This window comes from Apium graveolens, chromosome 1 (genome assembly GCF_009905375.1).
Source record: "Apium graveolens cultivar Ventura chromosome 1, ASM990537v1, whole genome shotgun sequence".
Taxonomy (NCBI): Eukaryota; Viridiplantae; Streptophyta; class Magnoliopsida; order Apiales; family Apiaceae; genus Apium; species Apium graveolens.
Window position 1 is genome coordinate 87,669,314 of NC_133647.1, and position 13,764 is coordinate 87,683,077.

At 34.1% G+C, this 13,764-nt stretch overlaps 1 long non-coding RNA gene across 2 annotated transcripts; it reads right to left on the reverse strand.

Moving 5' to 3' along the window:
- Nucleotides 1-9,687: 9,687 nt before the first annotated feature.
- LOC141664947 (uncharacterized) lies at nt 9,688-13,530 on the reverse strand. Of its 2 annotated transcripts, none has more exons than XR_012552060.1 (4): nt 13,245-13,530; nt 11,662-13,122; nt 10,572-10,703; nt 9,688-10,155 (listed from the first exon to the last, which is right to left on the reverse strand). It is a non-coding gene; the product is annotated as an uncharacterized LOC141664947 (long non-coding RNA). The 2 variants fall into 2 exon arrangements; XR_012552061.1 differs by lacking the exon at nt 13,245-13,530 and having other exon boundaries at nt 11,662-11,801; nt 12,618-13,117.
- Nucleotides 13,531-13,764: the final 234 nt, after the last annotated feature.

Consider the following 13,764-nt stretch of genomic DNA (forward strand, 5'->3'; position numbering starts at 1 on the left):
GGCCCATCTAGTGATCCAATCACATATACATGTTGTATATTTGTAATAAGACGGGGCCATGTCAAATAGGACCCCTTCACATTGCACTAGCACGTGGACTTAGAAATTTGTCAATCAAAGTGAATCCTAATCAGAAAAAGAAAACAATGACCAGATTAAAACAACCATCTTAAGTCGGTTGTTCTTAATCAATAATTGCCAAAAACAAATTCAATTACAACCGAGTATAAGGTTTAATAAAAATTTTATTTTTATAGTGCAAGTTGGGAATGAAAAAATTACAAAATATTAATATTTCAAGAATAATTTTTTTTTATAAACAAATTCTTTAAAGTAAATATTTAATGTTTTTAAATTATATTGTATCGGAGGAAAAGACACTTTTAATATAATTTAAATTAGTCTCTTTGTTATGAAATATAAGAGATGTTTTTGTTTAAAGTTTTCATGAGGATTGTTGCTGGATATGAATTTGACCTTGAAAATTTATTATTCAAAGAAATATTTGTACCTAACATTCTAAACAAAGTTAAATTGATTTTGGTGAACATATATATGATATATCCAAAATTAAATTTTAATATAATGTTTGATATTGGCATTTAATATAAAATGTGATATTTGTACAATGCACTATTCAAATGACATGACTCATACATAAATGATAGACATAACAATAAACTTGTTATGCCCAGTTTTGGGCATGGGCTCTAAACAAGCCCCACTAAACATAGTAATGGGATGGGTCAAAGAAAAAGGATTAAGTTAGAATTTAAGGTAGATGCGAGATGAGTGGTTTGGGCTCACATCATTCTATTTATTAAAATTGGGATGCAGGCCCACCATATATGAATTTTTCCGGGTCTATCTTTAGCAGCTCCGGCTCACATCACATCTATAATAAGGTTGATGCGTGCTAGCCAATAGGATTGGACTCACGGGCTCGCATTGCATTGGTATCCATGATTTACTAAACTTTTCTCATAATGGGCTCGCATCACATGAGTATTTCATGTGAGCTAGAAGGAGAATAAATAACAATTAAATTGTATAATGTCTGACAGCAGAGAGAGACCAGATGGGCTCGATTATCTACTTTCTTAAAAGGTGGTAAAGGCCCCACTAGAAGGGTTGGTGCGAGTCGAGGAGACATGGTTGGCTTGCATCATCCAGTTTTAACTATGATATAGACAATAACTCAAATACTATTGGGTTATTCATAAATTTTATGATCGACATGGGACATTTATATATTTATGGGAAGAAATACGGAAATGACATGAAATTCTAGAGAAACGTGTGGAGTCGGTCGATATTTACGTGATTAATTGGCTGAAGGCTTGACTTATAGATGAGCTTGGGTTGAATGTGTAGAAAAATTCTAACCCTGGTCAAGTGAATTGTTCCACAAAAATTACGTAAGGCTTGATCTCTATAAATAGGGTACGTAGGCACCTTGTATGACATGTGAATTGACACTTGGAAAAGAGTAAATAAAACCCTATTCTTTCTTAAGGAGTCATAATATAAATTCAGCCACAACCACAAACAACCTTCCTCCATGTTGAGTGGCATTTATGACACTTTATAACGCTCCATAAAACTTTGAATTGGTGTGTTGTACTCAAGTTGTTAGTGTTTTTAGCGTGTTTTTGTAGTATTTTTGTATTTCAGGCATTTACCAGTTAACCAGGTGAATTATCATGGTTTTAGTGCTAATTTGGTATTAGGATGGTGTCCAGAATAAAAGCTCTTAAAAAGACCAACTCAAATCAACAAGAAAGGAAGAAGTCAGGAAGTTTTTATAGAGGCACGGCGCGCCCGCGCTGAAGAAGCACGCGACCGTGCCAGGAAGGCAGAATATCAGCGCTTCAGCGCGCGACCACGCTGAAGCAGCGCGCGGCCGCGCTGAAGCAGCGCGCGGCCGCGCTGAAGCAGCGCGCGACCGAGAAATGAAAATTTTGTTTCTATTTTGATTTTGATCCAGACGACTTCTACTTTGTATTATATGCTATATAAACATAATTTCAGGTCGTTTTTAGTAAGGAGATGTACCAGAGCTTAAGGAGAAGGCGTAAGAAGACCGTAGAGCACAATTCAATAAAGGTGAAGAAGATCTAGTTTATACTTGTGATTCTTTGTTTTAAGTTGTAACTTTGGATGCTAGTTTTCTTATTCGTAACCTTTACTCTTATTTCGTACTTGGTTTTATTAAGTATAAAGACTACGTTTATTATACCATGCTTTCATCGGAACCCGCGTTGATGATGAGTCCGATTATGGGCTAATCGTTATCGTGGGGTTCTAACGGATTTAGTTATGGATTTTTTTAGTTAATATGTTTCGATGCCTTAGTGTGTGGTGATTGTATGATAACCTAGTTTTGGTTGTGCTTATTCGTCTTGTGAGCATCGCGAACTTATAAGATAGTGTGTTAATCTTTAATGAAGCGAAAGTGAATTTAAGGGTTTAGAACTTGCCATGCTAGCATAAGTTCATGTAATTGTTATGCATGATTCGTAGGTAATTTTAACCATCTTACTTGCCCTATGTAATCACGAGAGATAACTTGTGCATTAAACCATTATGTTGTCAAATTCTATAGACATATTGGGTCTTAATATAATTGGTGTCTATTCAGCTTCTATTTCTTTTGTGGATGTCTGGTAGTATGGTATTCGTGCAACGAAAGTTGGTGTTTATCAGTTTCGTGTTATCTGATTAGTGTCATCAGCATTACATGCTAAGGTTAAGAACGAAAAGGCTATTGAATGAAGTATTTAATGAAGTTAGAATCCTCTATTTCTATCATATATTATTCAACTCTCTTAATCTCTTAGTTTATGTTCTTTAGTATAATCTCTTAGTTATGTGTAGTATAATCAATCTCAATTTATTATTCATCTTAGTATTGGATAATAACCATACTAGTGTTGCATTGATACATTGATTGAAATTAACCTAAACCTATCCATGTGGGAATAGACTAGAATTTATTCTATGTTACTTGCGATCGCGTATACTTGCGTGAATATTAGCGCGTGTTTTAGACCTACCAAGTTTTTGGCACCTGTTAGTAATATGTGTATTAGTTTGATGATAAGTTAAACAAAACACTTAAGTAGAAATCTAGTATTTGTAGCCTCAATGGATAAGACCATTATGGCTATCCGTTGATGGAGTAGCTTTACTTAGAAATAAGTTTAGTATTGTAGCACATTTCAGTTTCTGTATTTAAGTTATAATTCTTAGATGTTGTGGGAAATTATAAGTCATGTTGACTACTAGTGGATATGCAAATAGGAGGGCTAATTGTAAATATTTCATGCCTTGTAATTTTGTATAAATGAAGTAGTATCAACTGATAAATTAAAGGCCTTCAACGGATGAGGAACAAAGCTTCAATGGATGTCTCTAAAGCTTCAACGGATAACATCCATCAACGGATGAGTGCATCAACGGATAAAGCTTCAACTGCTAATGCATCAACGGATAAAGCTTCAACTAATAAAGCATCAACGGATAAAGCCATCAACGGATGAAAGCTTTAACGGATGCTCAGTTCAATAGCAATTGACAATGATAATTCATAAGCTGACAGAGGCACATGGGTTGACAGAGACAATTGGAATGTGGTAGCCTCTTGGAGGAATCAAGAAAATGCAGCATTTCCATTCTGGTGCAAACAAGGAAGTATTCAAAGATTCACAGATTATCCTAGATTGCATTGGATAGAGAAATGAAGAAGAAACATGTGAAGAACCTTTTTAATTGTATTTGTACTTTTGTCTTCACTTGTAAACTTGGTGATATATAAACCAAGTTGCAGCTAGTAATTAGATGTGAATTTCTCCAGAGCTGTTTAGAAAAATCCAGAGAGAAAATCATCTAGTTTGTACTAGGACGCAGCTGTGATCAATTCTTTGAATCACAAATTTTCTGAAATACACATCTCTGGTGGAACAACAAATTTACCAGAAAATAATTTGAAGCCTTTGTGTTCTTTACATTTGTGTCTTGAATATATATCTGTCTGCACCTGCTCAAAGCAATTAACACACAACTGTTCATCAAAACACTTAGCCTTTGAAACTGCTCAAAACTTGAAAAAGTTTTGAGATTTACATTCAGCCCCCTTCTATAAATCTCATTATTAGTTCCTTGGGAATAAAAATTGGGTTAGATATATGTTTATATAATCATAATGCAGGTTGATTATGTTAGTAGTTGGAAACCCCCAGATCTAGACCCCGAATTTGGAGGGTGTTACAGTTTGGCATCAGAGCTATAGGTTTTGGTCCCTAAAATAAGCACACTAGGACTAAGATAGGATAGAAAGATCACATAAGATAGGAATAAGATTTTTAGGGTTGTGTTAGGATATAGGTTAGGAATTTGTAAGTTCTAGGATTGAAAAGTTAACGTTTTCTTTTATCATGATTGTTTTGTTAGATGGAGACTTCTTCAGAGAGGAGGCGGAGAGAGCATGTAATAGTAGCACTACCAGTGTAGATACCTCCACCACCCGCACAGTTACCTGACCCGGTGGATTTACCTGATCTGGTGGATTTACTTGACCTAGTGGATTTATCTGATCCAGTCGATTACCTGCAGTACTTTGAGCCCCTGTTGTCACCACCATTGCCACCAGAGTATCATTATCCACAGGATATCGAGCCACAGTTTCAGAGCCATCATTATCTCCATCCCTTTGGTTGTATATGCCCCTGCTTCTGAGATTTTCCACATACCACTAATAGAGGGAATAGGGGATCATGAGGTAGATCAGCCTATGGTTATGCAGTGGGAAATTGCTGAGATTGAGAGAGTACCTTCCCGCGAGTCAGCGGGAGTGTTCGGATAGCCTCGTACAGTTTCGTACCATAAGTGTAACACCCCAAAATTCGGGGTCGGGGATCCGGGTTGTCACGAGTTCCATTTCCCATAATAACACTTAATCTTAATAAACAACCAACTACTGTGTACTGTGACCCCACAATACACACACACACACCACAAGTTATAGTCTCAGAGATGAATACCAAAAATAACACAAGTCATTTTATTCCACAATTATAAGCCATTACACCTCAAAAGGGTTTCTACATAAATTTACATTTCTTTGCCATTATTACAATTCATATAGATACATAAGTCTGGTACATCAGAAATTTGAAAGCATAGCCTATTGGTAATTCCTACCTTAGCTACAACGGCATCAACGCCTACAAGAAACTGCGGAACGTTTCCTATCCGCTCGTAAATTGGGAGCTTGGTCCTGTTCATCTTGTCTATCTACAACAAGCCGACCGAAATAATATGTATAATAATTAACAATATATGAGCATTCTCATAGTACTCATTAAAGTCTTGGTCAAGAAGAAATGAACCAAGTTGATATCTTAACGCGACCAAGTCGCAAAATATTCAGTATATATATACATATACACTTTTCATAATCTTTGAAATCCTCTGACATGTATAATATACACAGAATTCCAGTTTATAACTATATAAAAATATCGTTGCAAGGTGATCTCATATATCTAACCTTGTCTCAATATTTTTCTGAAAACCTTTGTCATTCATAAGATAATCATTAACTAAATATAAGTTGAAAAGATGAAGTTACAAGATACTCCAATATACTTATATCTTTTTCCGAATGCTACTTGAACTACCACCGTTCAAGGTATAAATAGTTCATCCTATAGATGAAGCTACACGACAAAACTTCTATAGAATCAATCTTTGAAATATCATCAAAATGAAAAGAAGTTACGAGATACTTCATTAAGTCCCGATATATATATCCATATATATATATATATATATATATATATATATATATATATATCATACATTTCCTGAAAACCTCTGTCATGTAAAGTATGAACAGAGTTGTAATATCCAATGAATTTGGAAAGAAAAGAATTTTGGCATAAACCCGATATCTTGCTGATCAGGCAAAGATACCAATAAGTAACCTTTTCTACTAGTAGATGGATGAATCCCCCACCGGTCATCACCCTGGCCGCATTAGGACCTTGTGCTGGACCGCCACCCGACCTCTTACGCATTGATGGACTGCCACCCAGCCACTTACACTTTGATAGACCGTACCCCGGCCTGTTGCTTATGCCGACTCAATTAGATGGACTTACTTCCCGAACGTTGGGTAAGTCATCAATTCATTTATCAAAACAGGAACCTCGTTGCGAATATAAAATACACCACAGAGTCGGATCCCTCAATTTTTAAGCGAGTATTTAAATCCCCTTCGAAAGGAAGATCTTAAATTTGAAAACGAGTTTTGGGATCCGCTCTAACTTTTAAAATTATTTTGAAGACTCGAAAACATTTTTAAGCATATTTGGAGTAATGCTGATTTAATGAAATAAATCAGTCCCGATATGTTAGAAATTATCTGAATATTATTATCTAAATAATATTCCCATAAGGATAATCTTTATAAAAATAATTGAAGTAGAAGTTTTAAAACTCATACTTGAAATGAATAATAAATAACTAAAGATATATTTATACGAAAGTACGATCTTTATTTGAATAATCGAAAATAAGTTTGATTATCGAAATATTATTCTTTAATAAAATAAAGAATATTATTTAATAAATAAGCGGAGTCATAAGTCCTCGAATGAATATTCAAAATAATATTCATTAAATAAAATAAACGGAGTCATAAGTCCTCGAATGAATATTCAAAATAATATTCAGTAAATAAAATAAGCGGAGTCATAAGTCCTCAAATGAATATTCAAAATAATATTCATTAAATAAAATAAAGTTATCGAATAAACCTTATTCGATTATTAGTTTTGAAAACTATATATATATATATAAATATAAATATATATATATAATATACTCGGGAATATCGACTCCCGGTTTAGAAAATGTTCACCTTTGGGTCCCCTATACTAAGGGTATACGCAACTACTGCTTATCTCTAGCATAGGTATTATGCAACTTATAAGCATTTGAATCAACAATTAGATATCAAGATTACGAAATAGGCATGCATATAAATATCATATCACATGCTCCAATATATCGCAAGACTTTGCTAATAATAACCATGCACTTATCACAAGATAATGCATATACATATATACATCACAACAACAGTTATACGGGTAGAAAACTTGCCTGAGCGACTGGGGTGGTAAAAGGCCTGGGGCGAGTCTGGTAACCTATAAACAACATATAAGTTGGAATTAAACCAAAGTCGCTTAAGAAACTAGACTTTAACCAATTAGACTCTAACGTTCGCTTAACGATTCACATAAGTCGCTTGAGTACCCTCGACTCCACCATTTTTAATAAATTAACCGTTACGAATTTTAAGGCGACGCTTTCGCGAATACCCTACCAACTGACCCTTTAACCTTGTATAATTATTTCATGCTCCAAATAGTCATTTAAGGACCTTAACCAAGGTTTCAAAGTAAGGCGAGGGGAAATGGTTCGTCCGCGAAACGCCGTTACTTAAAACGGTCGTTTCTCCTAAACCGTACATCGGATTCAAGCGAAACACATATCAAAACGAAGCTCGTAACATGAAATATCTAAAAATGGCAATGGTCAGAATCTTAAAGTGAGTTCACGGGTCCTGAAGTTAAGAATAAAAATAGTCTAAGGTAAATCGGGCATTATGACGGCTATATTTACGTGATTACCAAAGTTTAAACTACTCCAATCAATCCACAAATCAACCCACAACCAACCATAAAACCAAACTTCATCCAAGTCCTACAAAAGCAGTCCATAACCTCATATTTTATCCAACATATTCAACCACAACAAGAGCTACTAACTATACTTAAGGTTCATTAACCAATAACCAAGATCTACAACTCAAACTCATTACAAATTCAACCAAACTCTAAATATACATGAATCATGCTTTCATGAACTATAACAAACAAAACCAAACCTAATACTCAAAGTAAAGTTAGGGTTTGGAGGGGTTATACCTTCCTTGGAGTGATTAGAGTAGCTAGGAAGCCTTAAGAAGCCTTGAGATAACTTAGGAATGCTTGGATCTTAAAGGAAATCAAAGAAAATAAAGTTAGTAATCTTGAAAACACTATTCATCATCTTCTTCCTTGATTTATTGGAAGAGATTCATGAACAAATAGAAGCTTAAACTCCTAGGATATGCTTATCTAATCATACGGGACCTTGGGTAATTACCTTACAAATTAACAAGGCTAGAATCTTGATTTTAGGAATTTTTCTCCTTGAAATGATGAAGAAGCCGAGAGTAGATGTTCTTGGGAGAGTATTTTCTTTGTTGAATGTGTTTGTGGTGGAAAATGAAGTGAATGGGATATTTGGATGATTTGTTGGTTGATTAAAGTGAGTGGAGTATGACTAAGCATGACATCATCTTGGTGACTTCATCTTTTGCCACTTGTCATCAGTTGGTGGTGGAAGCATCTTCTTATGCTAATCCTTGCTTAATTGCTTGGTTATCATCCTTAATCCTTGCACTAATCTCTCTTGCATTACTTATCGTTTAATTGTTTTCCGACTCGTTTATCGTTCATTCTTGCTAATCGTTTGAGGGATCATATCCGGGATCTTATTACTTGGGTTCCTCTAAACCTTTCTCAATATATTATATTCCTTATATGATCATTTCTTTTAATCCTTGAATTTAAATACTTTTAATCATGTTACCTTATACTCCATTCTTTCGGTATCTGGTGGATTTTTTCCCGGGAAAAATCAAAGTGTTCGAATTTGGATTCGGACGATCTTTACATACACTTATATACCATATAGAGTACTAATAAGATCTCAGAATATCAATAAAAGAACTGCTACATAGTGTAGCATGAAAAGTTTTCTTAATCAGCATAATCAGCAAAATCACTATTCATAAGGGTTACAAAAATTTCCAAAAATTGGGGTTATTACAATAAGTTTATCAGCATGCAAGATGATCAGCAGTACTGGAGAACACAATGTCATGAGATACTTGGTCTGCTTGAGCAGCAAGAGGCAGGTCCATTAGCAGTGCTGCAACCAAATTATCTTTTGAGGGAGAGACTCAGGAAGACGTATTATAGAGCTTCCGGAGAGTTGGCAGAGTTGATACACGAGGGTATACACATTTATGCGGAGTTTCACCGGGCTATTAGACTTGTTCAGTCTGTTTTGGAGATGCTTCGACAGGAGGTGGATCGTGTTCCATCGGGATTTTGAGAAGGGATAGACAGTCAGAGATGTTTTATGATATGTGATATATGTATATAGAGGCAGGTATAGTAGTCACTACGCCATAAGTGGGCTATTGTAATACCTAAATGGTGTTACAATAGGCCCAAAAAGTGTTACATTAGGTCTATTGTAACACCAAGGGGTGTTATGTATACGAGCATTATAATAGACACCCTTATGTAATACTTCACTGATCTATTATAACAGAGAAGAAAACGTTACAATAGGCAACTACTGTAACGCTAAAAGGCCCAAATGTAACACAACATAAGTGATACAATAGCTTGATCAAGATTGCATAAATGGGGCCCACAACTAATGGGGTATATTAATTTTATATATTATTATTATTTTTAAATCTTATTCTCAGTGGCCTAGCTTTCAATTTCATCGCAATTTTATGTATTGATAAGAAAAGCAAGTAATTTTACTTGAACATAAATAAGAACAACCCAACAAGTAAAATTACATATTCAGAATGTTTTACATAAGTTTTCTATGATAGAGAAAACAAGAAGAAAAAGAAAAGCCTTGCTACGTCTATATTTCTTTGCTACATTTGACTTCCTTTCCACCTATACAAAAATCTCCCATCCAAGTTTTTTTATGTTGCTTTTGTCCTGTTATACTTCCCAACCATTTTCCAGTTGTTACTTTCTGAACTAAAATTTTGTTAATAATTCTCGGATAGCAATACTATACCATCACCTTCAGACCTCTTGTCCAGCCACATTGTAATGTCTTCAAATACATCCTTAATGTTGTTATCTAGTTCTTCTGGCGTCAAACTACTGGCTAGCTCATACAATGCTCTATTTACGTCCAGGTCAGTTTTCGTGCATCCGCTTCCCCCATTTAGTACAAAAAATGGTTATGTCACTTGTCAAAAACTCATTTGTCAAGTATCTGCACAATTTAAAAAAATTAGAGGTCTATATGTATAATGCTACTATTAAGTTATTTCAGTTCTGAAAGTTGTTTATCAACTATAAATTTTTTACTTGTTCTCGCTTAACAAATGTATTATAAACATCTCTAACAAGCCTTTGACTCGAAGTACTCAAGCCAAGCAGCAGGATCCTACACAATAGGTTTTCGCAATCAGAACTACATAAAGCCATTGACTGATGATGTTTATCGTACATAAATAGTGGAAATAATTGGGATTATCCACAGTTACTAACTTTTATTTGTATCCATAGATTATATAAGGAAGTCATATTTATGTATGCTCACGTATAACCATTGATAGGGAGGAAAAGGGATACAACGACAATCACTAGAGGTGCAGATATCAATGAACCTAAAAGAATGGCAGGTACCTGTGTACGCAGGTCATCTGGGCCCAACTTTGTTTTTAGAATCTTCAAGGTTATTTTCTCATGTTGAACACTCAAAGGATAAGCTTCCATCAAGAAGAGTGCAATTGTTATAGTATGGTAACTTGCTGCAGTCTGAAAAATAAGCAACGAAAAAATATAAAACAAAGGTACAAGCAACCTTATAGTCAAAATGTAAGTGCAAAATATTGCAGCATAAGTAATTTTGACATGACTAAGCTGGCACCTCAAGTGGAGCACAAGTTCGTCACAAATCAGACCAGATGGACAATTCTGTTACTGAGTGACATTAATAGAACATGTATGCAAATAAATCAAAACAGCAAGACACAGCAACCATAACAACTCCTTGTAAAATAAAAGATAAAAAATTGTTTTATCTAATTATTTCTTACTTTTCTTTCTGAGTAAAATAAAAGATAAATTATTTGGCACAATTTAAAAAAAATACCGAAGAGGAACATCTAATTTTATTTTATTTTTAGAGGTTGAAGGTGATTTTATTTTTGTGATGAGAAGAATTAGGGATCCCATTGGTGTTGGCTTTGTGATGTGCATCTGTTTTTACAGGTCCCTGGAAAGATAAGTTGTAAATAAGTGAATCCAAGACTAAACTCAAATTAGAAAATTACAAATACAATAAAAATAAATAAACATGGTTTTAGGAGAGTTGAATCCGAGTAACCTCAAGACCCTAGTCTTGTAATCAGGACATCAAGGATTGAAAATGCACCAAAAAACATGCTCCTAAAAATCTACTACATGATCTCAAAAAATAAGTATACGGAGTTACGCATGAGTTACATGCTAATCATTTCCCCTAAAGGGGTGAGTAAGTAGAACACAAATTTTACAAGCATAAATATATATTGCAATTAAAAGGTACTTGTATAAGTAGAGCAATACTAAGAACATTTATTTATTCTAAACATAATGAATACTAATTGTGGTATTGAATTATAGAGAAAGCAAGATATTGGGGATTTGGGGGGGGGGCTTAGAAATAGAAAGCGAGGCATCTGGTGGCTTTAAAGAAGGATCAGAGGAAGTATTAACAGGATAATAGAGTCACCTTTATACTCTTTCATAAATCTTGGAACTATACAGGGATAAGGGCATCACGAGAACGCATGCCCTGGTGCAGACCCTATGTCCCTACACCAGTATTAGAAGAGTTCATTGATTGCTAAACCTCTAGCTCAATAGTGCTTTCTGCATCACGAAAATTACTTTGGTCAACCTATTGATCTTTGTTCATGTGTTTGATGATTATTTCACTTGTAGTGTTGTGCTTAAGGACATATCGATTAATATCCAGATTTTCCCACACAATAAGAATCTCAACAGCACCCATCTCCAGAGCCTTTAAAGTATCTTCCACACTAAACACATACTTCCCAGTATCCTGACTAATTTCATCAAAGTATCTATTTATAAAATTCTTTTCATGTATAATTGATATTTTAAATACACTCTACATATTAAGAAATTGTTTAGTTACTGAATTACATGGTTACGGATAAAGTTATCAAAAGGATAGCGATTATATAGAGTTCTAAGCCAGGAGTTATAAAATTCTTATTATGAAACCTAAAAGATTTAGAACAATTTGAAATAAGCAGAAGCGAAGTTCTTACTGTTGAATCTTTACAACCATTTAGGGATGCACTATATATCATAAAATTAAACTATTGTAATCGATAATCTAAAGAAAACAAACAGTGGTCGCAAAAGATTTATATCAACATATATGTATTTACAAGTATTTACAGGTACATGACAAAACTTTAATCATACCAGTGCAAAAATTTGGTTCTCTGTTTCTCTTTTCTTAGTCGCGCCCTCATTTAAGCCTTATAGTTTATACTTTTAATGTATAAATAATGATTAAGCTGAGGACTATTAACCTAGACAAACTATATAGGCTTCAAGTGTGTCAATTCTAAAAACAAGTAACAGGTAACAAGATACATAAGACCTACAAAGAGAAAAGTTAACAATTATTTAGTACGCAAAAGCCGATCATACCTGATTTATTATTCGTATATTTTTTCCACTTATTCATTTTCTCTGATTGGCCTCTCACTTAGTCTCTTGTGAGGCCATACAGAAAATAGAGCTTCTAAGATAATAAGCAAATGGGAATCATGCCTAATAAATGGATCAACTAAGATGTTCTGATGACTAAAATGTGCCACTACATCACTAGAACAAGCAACAACACGTACCAGTGACATTATTTACATCATAACCACATAAATATAACCTAATATTATAAATCAGATTTAACTACCCCTTTCTTAAACTAGATTTAACTTCCGATATTTTAGATAGCTAAATAATTAGTAATTATCACTGCAAATTCCAACCACCAAAATTACATAAAATATATAGGGAAGGGAAATGGGGGAGAGAGAGAGAGAGAGAGAGGCCTGAGGAGCAATTGGTTTGTCAAATTGAAGTTAGAACTGGGTGACTCTTTCATCTTTGTCATTCTCCATTATAGCGAGCTATTTGGTGATGAGAGAGAGAACTAAATCAAAATTGAATAACCAAATATGGCATAATTAGAATGGAATTACACATATTAAATCAAAATTGAAATAAAAAAAGAGAGCTACAATAATTGAAATCAAAGATCTGAAGAAACCCTACAAATAAAAATAGTTGAAGTTCAAGTAAATAGAACAAAGCCCTATTTTGAACTCAAAATTGAAGAGAACCCTGTTTTGAACTCAAAATCAAAACCCTAATATAAAAAATAATCCTCTGCCCATTAATTAGTTGAACTCTTAAATATACGACGAGGTTGTAGAGGGCGCAGTGAGTTTGCGGAGAGGCGGAGTGCGGTGGTCGGTGAGGTTAGAGAGAGAGAAAAAAAGTGTCGACCAGAGAGAATATTTTGTTTTGCAAGAGAGGGTGTTTGTGTGAGTGAGTTAGGTCTAACTCAAATAATTCACTCGGGGGAAGAATGCCGCCCAATTATTCACCTAGTAAACCGTGCATCATTTTTTTATTTTTACTTTTAAATTTTAATTATTAAAATATTATTTTATTAAATTAAAACAAACAAGTAACTTCTGTATTTATATACAATTTATTTTTATAAATTTAATTATATATTATATTATATTTTTCATTCACAAATAAATCAGAATATAAATTTAATACTAAT